This window comes from Lissotriton vulgaris, chromosome 12, assembly GCF_964263255.1.
Source record: "Lissotriton vulgaris chromosome 12, aLisVul1.2, whole genome shotgun sequence".
Lineage (NCBI taxonomy): Eukaryota > Metazoa > Chordata > Amphibia > Caudata > Salamandridae > Lissotriton > Lissotriton vulgaris.
This window is the reverse complement of record NC_141700.1, coordinates 165,590,723-165,606,271: the sequence shown is the minus strand read 5'-3', so window position 1 is coordinate 165,606,271 and position 15,549 is coordinate 165,590,723. Positions and strand designations below refer to the sequence as shown.

The window sequence follows — 15,549 nt, the reverse complement described above, 5'->3', positions numbered from 1 at the left end:
TGTGCAAGCAATACATTCCAATAATTGCGTCTCCTCAAGGAATTACATAATTTGTTATCGCCTAACAGTCAACCGCAATGAACGTAATAGTGGCACAGCATAATTTCCCCCAATCCGTTTGCATAATGCCCGTTAAAGTAGCTTGTAGTGCGCTGTGACATCATAAAGCGTATTTAGTATTAAAGTAAAACAGATAAAGTGAAACAACCAACACAGAAGAAAACGTAGATGTAAATAAATGTTTATGGTTAGTATATTTGTTCCCATTTTGCACCAACCCCCCCCCCCCCCCCCAAAAAAAAAACGAGTGGGGGCATCTCTCCTGCCTGCAGCTAAAGCGCTCGAAGCAGCAGCCCTCCAGGAGCCGATCCATCCCTGCTCACCAACCAGCCAGCACTACCCTCTACAACCACTGTGCCTGGCTCCAGCGTAATATGAAGGGAGAACGTATGTATGTATTTATTTAATGCATTTTTATATAGAGCTGACTTTTCCCAAAGGTGTCAAAGTGCTTCACAATAGAACCAAGTACATTACGTGAGGAGAATATTACATATTTACACTTTACAGAAACAAACAAGAAGCAAAAAAAACCAAGTAAAATAATACAATAGATGGCAGTCACACACAAAACTTAAAACAATGTGGACGTGCCCACTATGTGTGTATGGATACTTGTAGTCACTGCTTGCGGCATGAGTTGGAACCCATTGGGTGTTTAAAAGACCCCTCCCACACCAACTCCCACCCCTCCCAGACCATTTTCACATTACTGCTAGCAGTCATTCCTGGTGAACATAGGCGATCACTGCTTGTAACTTTGCCTTTGATGCCCCCTGATGTAATCTTGTATGATGTGGCCACTATGCAACTCTAATATTAGTAGCTCGGGATGATTTTCATTGAACAGAAGTAGCTCTTACTTCACAAAAGGTTGGAGTACCCTGGTCTAGAGCTACCACAATAAAGGCGCTGGTGCATCCCTACTCCCTCCACCAACCTCTCAGCGGACATACCCACTGCTCCCCGCACCTCAACCACAAACAAGCTAACCATTCTATCACATATTGACTTTGCATTGACCCTGTACAGCTCTCAGCTACCTTTCGGATACGTTCGCGTGACATAAAAACCACCAACATACATGTAGAAAAAAAGATATATAATCCCACTATAACAATACATTCTTCATGATGCATTCTACTTCCTTCCACTGTAACTAAATTGACCACTTGACAACTACTTACATGCATGCGAGAATGCAGCCCGGCCACTGTACGTTTTCAAGCTCTAAACGGATGTCATTTGGAAATAACTTTAGCACTTCCGGGCTAGCACAACAGCCAATCCAACGGTTTAGGTGGGGGTAGTGCTAATATGTACCGTAACCCAGGATTGGAGGTTTAGAGTCACTTTACCCAATCTTAGTCCGCTGCACAGAATTCTAAATGCTGATTGGCTGCGGAGGCTACATGTGCTTTTGCCCAGGGTGTAATCTGGCGGGCACCATTTAGTTTGGTGTGGCGGTTGGCGTGCGTTTGAGTTTGCCGGGCGAGTTTTACAGTTTTCCTGGTTCGTAAATCGTCCCGTGCAAATTTAGTTAGGGTGCTGCTGGCTGTAGTATTCAGGGGCGTAGTGCAGGTTAGCAGAGCAGACCCAGGTAATCACAGAGTCATGGGGTGACCAGTAACGCGTTGTTACGTTGGTTGTATCCTTTTGTCAGGCAGGGCACTTTTGGCTGTTTACCACTTTCTGGGGTGTATGGCAAGCTAGGTCGGTAACTGTTATACAAGTTGCGACCGGGTCCCGGCAGAATACCACGTGACATTCCATTTTGAGGATACGGAATGTTCAGCATTTACTGATATTAAAAATGTCACTTGTTTATGTGAAACTTTAATTTATTTTATTTTTAACGTTTTATATAGCGCTAGCTAGACCAGGGGGTATCGGAGCGCTTTACATACACAAGAAAATAAGTTTAATTACATCGTAGAACATGAGGAATCATAAGGGGAGTGAAGAACGCAGGTGGTTGAAACTGTCAGATGACCCCCCTCCTAGAAAAAGTGAGCGGGGAGACCATTAGTCTATTGATATCTAGGTCGCCCTCTCATGTTGACAGCCCCCAGCATCTCAAGCAGCATATCAAACGTCGTTGGGGAATGGGGCATGCCCCTTATGTTTGAAAGTGAAATTGTCATGAAAGTGAACGTTTGATATGTTTTCTCATATTTGTTTATCATTCGTGCCAATGTTTTAGAAGCGGTAATTGGGAGATTAAAAAAATAAGCGGAATAATGTATTTCTCTATTTCTACGAATTATGGGAATTTTCGCCCAAAATAAAGCTATCTTTTGCTTCAAACATCGGGAGCCTCTCGCCGGAATCTGGTCTGTTGACACATGCTTCATTGTTTGAAGGCTAAACGTATAAGAAACAGCGGGGAAACACTTAAACAATGGTCTACAAACGTAGTTTTTAAAAATATTTCACGTTATTGCAGTGTAATGTTCGGTTATGTGACTATATCAGGAAGCGACAATTATTTTGCTGTCTCTGCTGTCTATGGTGTTAATCTATCAATCGGGGCATTCTAATGTGGCAAGTGCTGCATGCAATATAATATGGCTTCTCTGGGTGTTATTATTTCTCTAGCGGATCATTTCGCTTGTATCCACTTCTGCAAGTCTCGTTTCAGCTGACTTTACCTGGGCCCAAAGCTAGATTTTCAATGCCATGGTATTACGTCCTTTCCCAATACTAGTTATTGATGTATACATCTACTGGCAAATTTCCTTTTATTGGTATCAGCCCTAAAACATAGTTTAAGGGATACCCCTAGTCTCCAACCAGATAGTTCATTTAGTATCTGTATTGCCTCCGCCCAAAACTGACACCAGAGAGCACCCCCTCTTATGATAAAATGAACACAGTTCGATATGGCCATTGGGGCATAGCCCATCTAGTTGTCGATTTATTTTATTTAATAGTTGAAATGTAATCTTTACTATATGTATCCATTTATACCGTATACATTAATATTTCGAGTACCTGCTTAAAGTCCTGCAATTGGCTAATATTCTCACTTTGTCTGTCACCTGTTATAACATCTATTTGCCATTTAGCTCGAACTCTTGTTAAAGATTGAGTAGCTGTTGAAGAGGCAGCATTTATATGTGATAGACACTACCCCCCCCCCCCCCCCATTCACGTGTTGTAGGATTGTGTTTGTGGGATGTCAGGAACTATTTAATGTCTTGCAAACCTGGCAACTAAACCTGTTTGTCAAGAAATGAATATCTCTCGCCCTCTACTTGATACACCAGTGGGAGAATTTTCAAAAAAGGCAGTAAATCCGAGGCCTCTAACTATCGGCCAATTTCTCTATTGGATGCCTCAGTAAAGGTTATGAGCAGAATCCTGCTCATTAGACTGGAAACTTGGGCAGAAGATATGAGTATTTTAACCAAAGTGCAATACGGCTTCAGGAAGGGGATGGGTACCCTGGAGCAATGCGTGAACTTGGATCTTTTAATTAACAAATACACAGTAGCCAAAAAGGGTAATTTATTTTTATGTTTTGCTGATCTGAGCAGCGCATTTGATTTAGTTGACCATGGCATTCTTTGGCAGGTTTTACTGGAGTTAGGAGCACCTAAAGAAATAGTACATTTCCTGGCTAGGCTTTACCAGAAACTTTCTTGTAAAGTCCGATATGGCAGCCATGGTGAATGCACACCTTTCTTCAAGGTATCCAGGGGCATCCGTCAAGGATGCGTACTAGCTCCTCTTTTATTTTCTCTTTTTATTAACTGTGTTGATCGCACTTTGGCAACCATACCAGCAGATGCCCCGCAGATTGGAGGCAATCCTGTCTCAATCTTACTTTATGCGGATGACGCAGTACTTTTATCACGCACCCAGATGGGCTTACAACGTCTCATCGATGGTTTTATGCTGTTCATACAAAACAGGAGACTTTGTGTAAACAAATCTAAGACCTATGTTATGTTGTGCGGTGAGTCAGCCAATAAACTAAAGTCTAATTTTTATCTCGACCGCGCCAAAATGTTACAAGTTAAAACATTTTGTTATTTAGGAATCACTTATGCTAATGATGGGTCCTGGAAATCAGAGCTTGAAAATGCTAGGTCGAAAATGACTCGTTGTACCAGCAGTGTTTTTCGTTTTTCATCTAAGCTCGGCTCAAGAAGCATTCGTGACATGATTAATATTTACAATATTCGCTGTGTTCCCTCGGCATTGTATGGGGCTGGAGTGTGGGGCCACACAGATAGCACCTCTATCCAAAAAGAGGAGAACAAGTTTCTAAGAAAAGTGCTATGTGTTCCCCACTCCGCTTCCATTCAATTAATTCATGACGAGGTTGGGGTCGAGTTTATTTCGGACTTAGCAGCCGTTCGTCCACTCTTATTGTGGCGATCTATTTGGGCTAAGCCCGAAACTCGATTCACTCAAGAAATTATTCTTGACTGTATAGGCTTGGACTTTTCTTTTCGTATTCTTTGGCTGAAATATATTAGTTTCTGGTTTAAGACTTTGTTTGATATTGATGTTCTTACCGACCCCGAACTTGCGGTAGAAATACCCAAAAAAGAGATTAAACAAATGTTCTTGATGTATAAAAAGAAAGGGCGAGAAGAGGTATATGGCAAGCTAACTACCGTAAAGTTTTATAGAGAACTTAACTTGCCACCGGGGTTCCAAGCATATCTTCTATATGTCAGTCGCCCATCTCATCAATATGTTTTAACTCGCGTCAGGTTGGGCATTGCACACCATCTTGTTGCGTTCCCAGTACAGAAACAGAAACCTGAAACCCCCTGCCCTTGTGACAACGTCTCACGCCAGAGTTGCTGCCATTTCTTACTTTTTTGTAAATTTTATCATTTTCTAAGACTAAGGTACTTAAAACCTATATTTATTAAATACAAGATACGGTCTTTTAAGAATGCCCTTGTGTTACTGTCAGCTTTAGAAAATGTGGATATATGTTTTTTTGTTGCCATTTACATCTTGAAATGTACAGCTGCCAGGAAAAGTATTGTATTGCCATGATCTCTATATTCCTGTCTGTACTTCTCAAAATGTACAGCTGCCAGGGGGAGCACTTTCTTTAGTAGTGCTCAACTTATTTTTAACCCTGTCTGTACATGTTGCGTTTTTCCTTTTGACTTTTTTAAATTTTTAACATACAGCTGCCAGGATATATCTAGTGCTGCTATATTTCTATACCTTTCTGCTTGTTTTAACAAATTTTTAAAAAATTTAAAACTTTCATGTCCCACGACTAGGTGGGGGCTTATTGTTCAACGTACAGCTGCCAGGATAAATATTTTTGTGCCAATTTATTCATTCCTGTCTGTACGATTTTAACTTTGTTTTAATCATGATCCAATGTTAAACGCTGGTCCGTATGTGTCCTACCCTTACATGAATTATCTTGGATTCCCCTGTATAAATCTTGTATTTTACAAATAATTTTTTAATGTAATGGATTGATTTCATGTTTGCTTGTATGATTTGTTTACAAATCGAATAAAAGCTTTGAAATTGAATTGAGTAGCTGTTGAAGAGGCAGCATTTATATGTGATAGACACTACCCCCCCCCCCCCCCCCATTCACGTGTTGTAGGATTGTGTTTGTGGGATGTCAGGAACTATTTAATGTCTTGCAAACCTGGCAACTAAACCTGTTTGTCAAGAAATGAATATCTCTCGCCCTCTACTTGATACACCAGTGGGAGAATTTCAAGAAATCATCCTTCATGAATACATGCGAGAGTGAGTGGCCTGTTTATTTAGCAGTTATCCCTGACGAGTGTTGAAGTAGTCTTAATATTAATGCATGTATACGTTTATCTACTATGTAAGGTTTTATAATAGGCATGCTCTGCCAAATGTATAACACTCTGGATGCTATAATCATTTTGAAAAGTGCAATCCTGCCCATCGGTGTCCATGTTAAAGAAAGGCAAATGTTTTAGGATTTTTCCAGTCTGTTGACCTCGTATGTTATATTGAGGTCATACACTTTAAGTTATGACTGATGTTGATACTGAAATGTCAACTAGACTGCAGATCTAGTGACATGAATAATCTACTTGACCTAATTATAATGCTCTTGACCCTTAAACTGGTTTCAAATGGTGTGATCCTGGGCAAGAATTTTAATTCAGTGAGATGCCATTTTCTTCTTTATCACATAGGAGAGCACCTTCAAATACCAGACTTCGGCATGTCTGCTGTACATAAAATTCTTGTTTTGGTAAATAGACTAAACTTTTGCTCCATATATAATACAAATCTGGCCACATATAAGATACAGATGACCGTTGACTTGTCTCAGTTCATTGACAGAATTGTCATCAGTGCAGGGGCAGGAATGTTTCTGAACTCATGCCTACACACTGTCACTTTTAATAAATACATAACTAAAGCATAAAGTAGCAGTATACTGTCATTTGCAATAAGCAGATTTTACATTGCTATGCCCACAGAATTTCCCACTGACGTGGTTTTAAAACTAGTGTACAATGTCTTGAAATAGTTTCTGCAAATTTGTCATCTGCACATCACCAAGTAAAGTGTTGTGATTTGTTTTTATCCTATGTAAACGTTGTTTGCATCACACTTCTGAATTACAAAAAAAGGTCTTTCATAATTCCTGGTATATTTTTAAATAATTGTATTATTCATTTACAAGCTGTTTATATGTCCCAGCTAGCGGACCCTACAACGCTCTCAAACCTACGACCTATTTCGCTGCTACCTGTTCTTTGTAAATTAACGGAAAAATTCGTAAACGGACAGTTAACCGCCTTTTTGGAGGAAAACAACGTTTGGCACCCAAATCAAGCAGGTTTTAGGGCCCAACACTCCACGGAGTCAACTCTCCTTTTCACCACAGAAACACTGTGGGCTTCCATGGACCAGGGAAAGAAGGCCGTCCTGGTTTTATTGGACCTGTCCGCGGCCTTCGACACGGTCTCGCATACCAGCCTTGTAGACCGTCTAGCCGCATCTGGTATAGCAGGAAATGTATTGGGCTGGATCAAAAACTTTTTGGAAAACAGGCGGCAAGTGATTACATTAGGCCATTTCAGTTCAGAGGAAACGCAGCTTACCTCAGGGGTTCCGCAGGGATCCGGCCTGAGCCCCACGCTCTTTAATGTATATATGTCCCCCCTGATTGAACTGATATCATCCTTTAAGATCAACATCATCTCTTACGCGGATAATACGCAGCTCATCCTGGTGCTGGATGATGATACAACAGAGGCTGAAGAAATTTTTAAAAAACTGCCTCTCAGCCACCTTTAAATGGATGAGCAGTGATCACCTGAGGTGTAACTCAGGGAAAACTGAAATTCTGCCTTTTGGCAAATATAATCATTTCAGTCCCAAGCAGTGGTGGCCTGAAGATGCCACCGTTCCCCCAAATACAATCAATGCAGTCAGGAATCTAGGGATCAAGTTTGATGCCACTTTGTCCTTTAAACAACAGGCCGTGGCGGGGACCTGTTTTAGCATCATAAAAGGCCTGAGAATTTTTCGACCTACTACCACTCCCAGCCTGAAAACTGCTGGCGGTGGCACTTAGAACAACCCGGCTAGACTATTGTAACAGTCTATATACAGGGACCAACAAGGCGGTTGTGCACAAGCTGCAGATGGTCCAGCATGCAGCAGCCAGATTGGTGTTGAGATGGCCTAGGAGAACATCGGCCACAGCGGCAATGGGCGCCCTCCACTGGCTACCGATCCACAAGCGGGTACTGTTCAAAGTCCTACTGATCAATTTCAGGGCCTATTTCTCACAAGGGCCCAAATACCTTCAAAGGAGTTTTGAGCGATACCTCCCCTCACGAAATCTGAGATCCTCAAACGCAAGCCTGCTGACCATCCCTACCTTTAGACTTAAAACCAAGGGAGGGAAAGCTCTGGCGGTCTTGGGTTCAAAGGCTTGGAACAAACTTTCCCTGCCCCTTCTTCAAATCACCTCTGAATCAGTGTTTAGGAAATCATTAAAAACCTGGATTTATAGCTTGCCAGACACACTGTAAAGGTTTAATCTGAAATGACCGGTCCACCCAGATGAGCAGTTGATCCAGCACCTCCCATCCGTCTGGTTTTTCTCAGCGCCAAGATGCTCCTTGGAGTGATAGACACGCTATACAAAAGCTACATTACATTACAATTGAATTTTAACCAATCCTGAACTTCAGTATCATTGCACTTTGATACTCTGTTTGTGTTCCACCATTTACCATCCATCAATTTTATCAAATTTCCCTCGACAGTACTGATCTAAATGGGATCAGATAATTTTGAACTACCCTTATGGTGAAAAGAGTCAGACTTTACCCTAACAAACATTCCTGCTTCGAAATGCTTAGGAGGCTTGACTAACTTATCATTATGCCTATGCACATACTGTTCCTGATATTTCTCTACTTTCATCCTCAAAGCACTTTCATCTACCATCTTCCTTCTAATCCTTCCCATCCAAGCAGACACAGCAACTGAACAAGGTACCCTGCCCTTCAATAGAAACAAGCATTTGCAATGCAATAGGTCTTGCAGCATTAAAGTTTGAGTTATTGGCATTGTGTATGACAATGCGTTGCATAAAAGTTTAAGCAAACTTTGAATTGGTGAGCAGTGATAGTGTGTGCAAGAGTATGCTGTTGCTCACAGCTGTTATTATTCACACAGCTCTGATGATGCACCTCACGCATGGAGCTGATGCAGTTATTATTCACACAGCTCTGATGATGCACTTCCGCACTGGGCTGACGCAGTTATTATTCACACAGCTCTGATGATGCACCTCAGCACGGGGCTGTCTGCAGTTATTATTCACACAGCTCTGATGATGCACCTCAGGCACGGGGCTCACAGCTGTTATTATTCACACAGCTCTGATGATGCACCTCAGCACGGGGCTCACAGCTGTTCTTATTCACACCGCTCTGATGATGCACCTCAGGCACGGGGCTGACACCGTTATTATTCACACAGCTCTTATGATGCACCTCAGCCACGGGGCTCACAGCTGTTATTATTTACACAGCTCTGATGATGCAACTCAGGCACGGGCTCACAGCTGTTATTATTCACACAGCTCTGATGATGCACCTCACGCACGGGGCTGGTGCAGTTATTATTCACACAGCTCTGATGATGCACCTCACGCACGGGGCTGACGCCTCCTGAAAGTGCCTGTATTTCTGAGCCTCCCTTGAAATTAGAAAGAGAGGCAAATAAGTGTTGCACCTCAGGCACGAGCACACAGCTGTTATTATTCACACAGCTCTGATGATGCACCTCACGCACAGGCTCACAGCTGTTCTTCACACAGCTCTGATGATGCACCTCAGGCACGGGCTCACAACTGTTATTATTCACACAGCTCTGATGATGCACCTCAGGCACGGGCTCACAGCTGTTATTATTCATACAGCTCTGATGATGCACCTCACGCACGGGCTCACAGCTGTTATTATTCACACAGCTCTGATGATGCACCTCAAGCACAGGACTGACACAGTTATTATTCACACAGCTCTGATGATGCACCTCACGCACGGGAGACAGGAGATGGCCACAGCGAGCGCGCGCCCCACTCCGATCCGATTCTTCACGATGCGCATGGCCAGCTCTAGTCTCCTGGAAAGCTGAGCCGCTGACAATAGGTCTCTGGCGAGACCGCGCTTTCGCGCGGTAAATGCCACGAGACCTAAAAGTGTTGAATAATTAACTTTGGGCGCTGTAATTTGGTCAACTCATAAAGCAAGGTATCAACTCCTTTGCATAGGCAGGAGCTGCTGTAAGAATCATTATACTGAGAATGACTGTCAATCAATCATGACAGATGGCGCATCATATGGCTATTCACATGCTATTGCAGTACTGAAACTCAAAAAAAAAAAAACAAAGTCAAGGTTTGAAAACTGAGCATCTAGTAGCTTGTGTGCGCGAATACTTGAGATGACATTTTCTTTGAAATAAGCTAAGCTTCTACAATTGATGTAAATGATTTCAACTGACACACACAGAATTAAGTACATTTTTATACGTAGATTAGTAATCCTATTCGGGCAAAAACAATGTGCCCTTTTCTTTAAATACTATGTTACTACAATCAACATCGTTCAATGTATTCCATTGGACTGTCAACTGGTTACGGTTGCAGTGTTAGTCTCAAAACAAGTTCACCGCTCAATCTATGCCTGACAAGCTTGCCTTCTGACTAGGTCTGTATTTTCTTTAGTGACCTACTCAAACAGAAATGGAAAAATAGATGCATGTCTACTCTGGTGGCACCATCTTTTTTTTTTTAATAAAATGTTCCAACTTGCGTACAAGTAAAACACAGCAAAATGGCATGGGAACGCACAGGACGGACATTTAAGCATATATACATCTAGATGTCATGCTACAGTGTGGTATCTACCCTAGATCGCAAAAACACCTTTACAGGCAATTTTCAGATAAATACAGAACTCCGCTATATGCAGGTACACCACAGTGAATAAATCCATACCTCCAGCTCATGAGGTGACTTATGTTGACAAATTAAATACACATTTTAATTTCCTCCCCATCCCTAGGGGCCACTGCGCAAATATCCAGACCATATAGCACAGCCATCACCTACAGGTTCAGATTGAATTTTATCGCATATATTCCACCAAGGGATCCCAGATTTCTCTGGGGTGAGACGAGGAAGGCAGGAGTTCCACCTAGGTCGCTTATTGGTCCTTACAATAAATGAAGTCTGTTAGCCTGTCCTTGAACTTAGGGGCAAGCCTCTGCCTCACCTGCAGGCCACCCTGCGTTTAGCCAATAATAGTCCCATTGCTGCAAATTTTCTATGTGGTTTCTGTATTTCAGCTCTGTGGCGTAAGAGAGCAAGCAGGGGGGGATACAGGAAGAGGAGTGTAAATCATCTTGGACAGTGCAGCAATCACCTCCCGCCAGTAACCATGAACTTCGTAACCCTGATTTCGTGCTTCAACCTTATATATAGAAATACCTCCAGCTGAGTGACATTATCCCCTGTCAAAAGCTCCTACCATCCCTCAAAAGTGCCCCCCTGGTAGAGGCACACAGCCTCATGGGTGACTGGTGCGTACGGGAGGTACAGAAGTGGCACAAGCGTGGAGTATAGTGCCAGCTTCCTCACTATTCTAGCTAGTCGCTCCCATACGTAGTTGGTGCAGGTTAACGTGTGGTGGGCTACTCCCTCTCCAGGGACCAACGCTCCTAGAAAGGAGATTGAGGGCATGGGCGCCATATATCCCAGCTCGATAGCCAGACGTGGCATAAAAGGCGGCGGATGGAGCCAGTATATCGGGTAGTGAGCTTGGTCGCGAAGGAAATATAGTTCATTGTCGGTGGTCTCAGAACCCCCACTAGAGAATGGTTGTATCATGGTCCGACATCCCACTCGGGTGGTGGCACCACCTTTCAAAAGAACAAGGTCTTGATTGACCAGAGCCTCTCAAGTTCAATCCATTTCTCTTTGAATGAGGCAGCTAAGTTTATTGCATTCTGTATTCAATCCCAATAGCCAGCTAAACTATTTTTATGGTGGTTTTTTTCTCAAACAGCATTGGATGTTTTCTGTGATGGTTTTGGAAATACTTCATCTAATGACAGCTGTTTCCCTGACCTATTTCTTCTAGCTCAGTCAAGGGCTTTTGATACTGTCAAAAATGCCACCGTTAGACATGATCTCTAAAAGATTGCAAGTAGAGGCACTTCTTTCCAGTTGGTGTACTTTCTCTTGTTTGAGAAAGTTCAAATACTTTCCGTCCTTTTTTATCAGCTATGCAGGTACCTTGGGTTGTGGTGGGTGTTGCTCAGTCTTCTGTAGTGTCACCAAGTCTGTGTATCACTTATACTGAAACACTAGGGCACCTCATCCAGTGACATGGTTTCTTGCGGTGCTACCAGCCCACTTTTGCATTGTGTGATACCGCTGACCTACGTCTTGGGTGTCTCTCTCTTCTCTCCTCCCCCCCTATACTGAAACACTAGGGCACCTCATCCAGTGACATGGTTTCTTGCGGTGCTACCAGCCCACTTTTGCATTGTGTGTGATACCGCTGACCTACGTCTTGTGTGTCTCTCTCTCTCTCTCTCTTCTCTCCTCCCCCCTTTAGGGTACCTACCACCCAGGTGCCTTTACACGGGAGAAGACTGTTGACGCCAGTGATAGTACCTAATAGGGTGAGACGAGTAATTCTATAGTAGTATTAACTAGTTGTTTCTTGTACCTTTACCCCATTTCCGCTCATTGTATGGAAAGTGATTGCGTTATCGTACTGCTAACCCATTAGTGTCGTCCTTGTTCATAGTCCTGATACACCAAGCCTTTGCTGCGTGTTTTTAACCTTTTTAATTTTTAATTTGTTGACCAGCAGAATGTCCTCCCCACTCTTGCTATAACTGGCATGTTTGATGAATAATGACCACACACTAGAGATCTAGAACACTGAGTTGTCATTAACTGGGGCATCATCCCCATCTCTTTGACTCCTTTCTAGGTCCCATTAGGATTGAGCAGGACCTATCGGCCTGCACTTAAGTATCCTGTGGAAGGTAGTATCCTCTCCTACCACAGCGTGTAGCACTGTTATATATTTCACTTGGTCCTGACGAATTGCTATTAGAGCATGAAACATGTCGACCATTAGGTAGAACTTACACCTCTGGATCATTGCACCAGTGTGTATTTTCACCTCACTGTTTTTATTAAGGTAGTTAACCACGCCATTAAAGAGACTTAGTGGATTACCTAATCTTTTTTAATGTTCACCCACTTCTCACGTCTACACACCCACTAGAGCCCTCACACCCACATGCACCAACTGGCAGAAACAAAAGATCTCCGGTAAAGAGCCCCTTTATGGATGCCCGTCAGACATTGCAGCGCCAGTCTGACGAGGAGCAAAACCCAGATGATGAAGCATGACACCTAGCTTGCTGGGTGTGTGTGGGTTTTAGTTCCAAAAGGGGGATTCCCCTTCCACCTTTCACTTCATGTTGTGTCGGTTCACTCATTCTTCTTCCCCTGGGGAACAGTGTATCCTTCTTTGTTGATAGAGCTCTAGGGCCTATACACTGGACCCAGTTAAAAATAGCCCTCCCGGTTCCTCTCTTTGTTGAAACGTTTCTCCTTTTTGCCATTTTCTTTGTGACAGAGCTCTTAATAAAATAAACAGATAAGCTGACTGAGACTGCTTTTCAATACTTTGCCCCCTTTTTGTTGCCACAGAAAAATAACTCAGCAAACTTATGGTTGGAAAGGCATACCCTCCACAGGCCCAACCAGCAGTAAACTTAACCGCCCTAAAAGTATAAGCTGCTGCTTGTGTAGGAAGCGCTGTATAGTTGTATGAGATTTTTAATTAAAATGAAACTATACAAAAAAAAGAAGTTGGGAAGATACAGAAGGGTCAAGTTTCACATATGCTCTCTTTGTTCTTGGTAACTACCGAAAAGGCCTGTGCATTAAATAATGTACGTAATTCGGCAAACTACACTGAAAGCTTTGAGACAGTATCCTGTTCTTACAGTGGTTTCCTTATGGTCTAGTGCTGTTTCAGTGCAAGTTTGCAAATGATTGAACCTAACAATTAGGCACTGTAAAAAATGTGTCAACTCAAGACAAAGAAAAATGCTTTTCAACATAATTGTCCTTATCTCCCAATCACCTTCTGAATAAATGTAAGCTCTTCAGAAAGACTGCTGCACAGTGACATGTCGGATCACTAAACGCTCTACAGCTCTGTTCGTATTTATTTCAATTTATTGCCTATTTTTCCTTCGGATAAAACAGAAATTACATCTTCTAGCCCCCCCCAAAGATATCAACATGTCTCGGGCGATAGGAATTCCCCACCCCTGAAACGTATGCAAAGCTTGCTATGACAATGGTTTCCTAGCCTACGTCTGAAAACGAGAGCATTCAGTAAAGTCGTAAATGAGCACCAACTTAAGTACATCAAGCCTTGAAAAATCTACTCGCCCACTTTCGCTGGCGAGCCAGAATTTATCAGGTCTAGCTATATTTCAGACCTACTCACCCGTTCTGACGAGCTGACAATGAACAGGAGTTCTGTTGAGTCAGAAAGTGAAGGAGCAATGAAGATGCCTTTATATCTTGTTTTATAAGCTCTGTGTTCAGAGACAGACTTCAAAAGTCAGTTTACAATTACTTTTCCTTCTCTGGCTGCAGAGGTCCAGGATTATGTAAAGTGAACTGTCTGAAATGCTGTATGAAGTGTGAAATGAAAGGCTGTAGGGTATCAGGTTTTTCCTAACATACATTCAAATAGCTAATAAGTCAACTGTACAAACATTTCAAAATATATTTCAGTAGTTTGTGTGAGCCTATTTTTTTTTTTTACTTCTGTGGGATGAAAAAAAGATTTTACTAGGATGAAAAACAAATTAGAACACTTTACTTGCAGAAGCGCAAATGATAAATACGTTTTCTGAAACCCTATTTTCATATATTGTTGTTAATACACAATATAGTTCTAATCAGTAAAGCTGCAAAGTAGTAGGAAGGTTTTTATCCCTTTCTTGGAAATGTACTGCCTATAACTGAGAGTGTCCTACCACATCATGCTTTAATGATATATTTATTATTAAAAGTAAGTGTTTAAACATGAACTGAGAAACACTCCTGCCCTGATGGCAATGCTATTAGTAAACTGAGAGGCAAGTCAGGGATCATGTGTACCATACATGTGGGCTAGATTCATATTACAAATGGAGCAAACGTTTAGTCTATTTAAGCAAACAAGAGTTTTTTTGTACAGCAGAAATGCTTAACTCGCATATTTGAATTGGTACCCATATGTGGGAATGAAGAAAAATACGACTTCGTACATTAAAATATTTGCCAGTGATCACACAATTTGAGACCCGTCTACAGGTCAAATACATTACAGTTAGGTTGAACATTTTATTCAAGTTACTCGACATGCAGGATTAGTAAAATTTTTACAATTTGTCACGGCCTGTCTGGGCATTGGGCAATAGGAAATCCACACCCCTGCCCCAAGGAGTTTCTAATGGTAGCCTTGTTTCCGTATTCCTCACTTCAGTGCATGGATTTCCTCCCTCCAACCGCAGAAATACAGTCAATACAATTTCACTGTTTGGGAGAACAGTCCTAACTCCCCATCTTGTGAAATGCCATGCTAGGGACATCCAAAGTTTATTCTACTGGCTTTGATGATGAGGATCATTCTCACACATTCAACCCACTACTAAACGTGTGCTACACGCACTGCACACACCTGGCAAACATAAAGACAATGTTCTAGGTATACATATAACAGCTGAAGTGTATATGAGAGGTATATGAGAGGTGCCAGTAAGCATCAATCCCAGTGATAGTGATACAGATGGAATGCCTGGTGACACTCGATTATGGTATGATGCCACAACCACTTTATGTGCTATACCTTATAACAAGGACAGTAGTACTCTGCCCACCAT

The 15,549-nt window shown here is 42.2% G+C and overlaps 1 protein-coding gene across 1 annotated transcript in view; it reads right to left on the bottom strand.

The window, feature by feature from the left end:
• Positions 1-1,380, bottom strand: part of NUP93 (nucleoporin 93) — a 567,849-nt gene extending 566,469 nt beyond the window's left edge. Inside the window, exon 1 of the mRNA XM_086947697.1 lies at positions 1,248-1,380. The gene's annotated coding sequence lies outside the window, so the exon portion shown is untranslated. The remainder of the gene's footprint in view (positions 1-1,247) is intronic.
• Between the last annotated feature and the right edge of the window lie 14,169 nt (positions 1,381-15,549).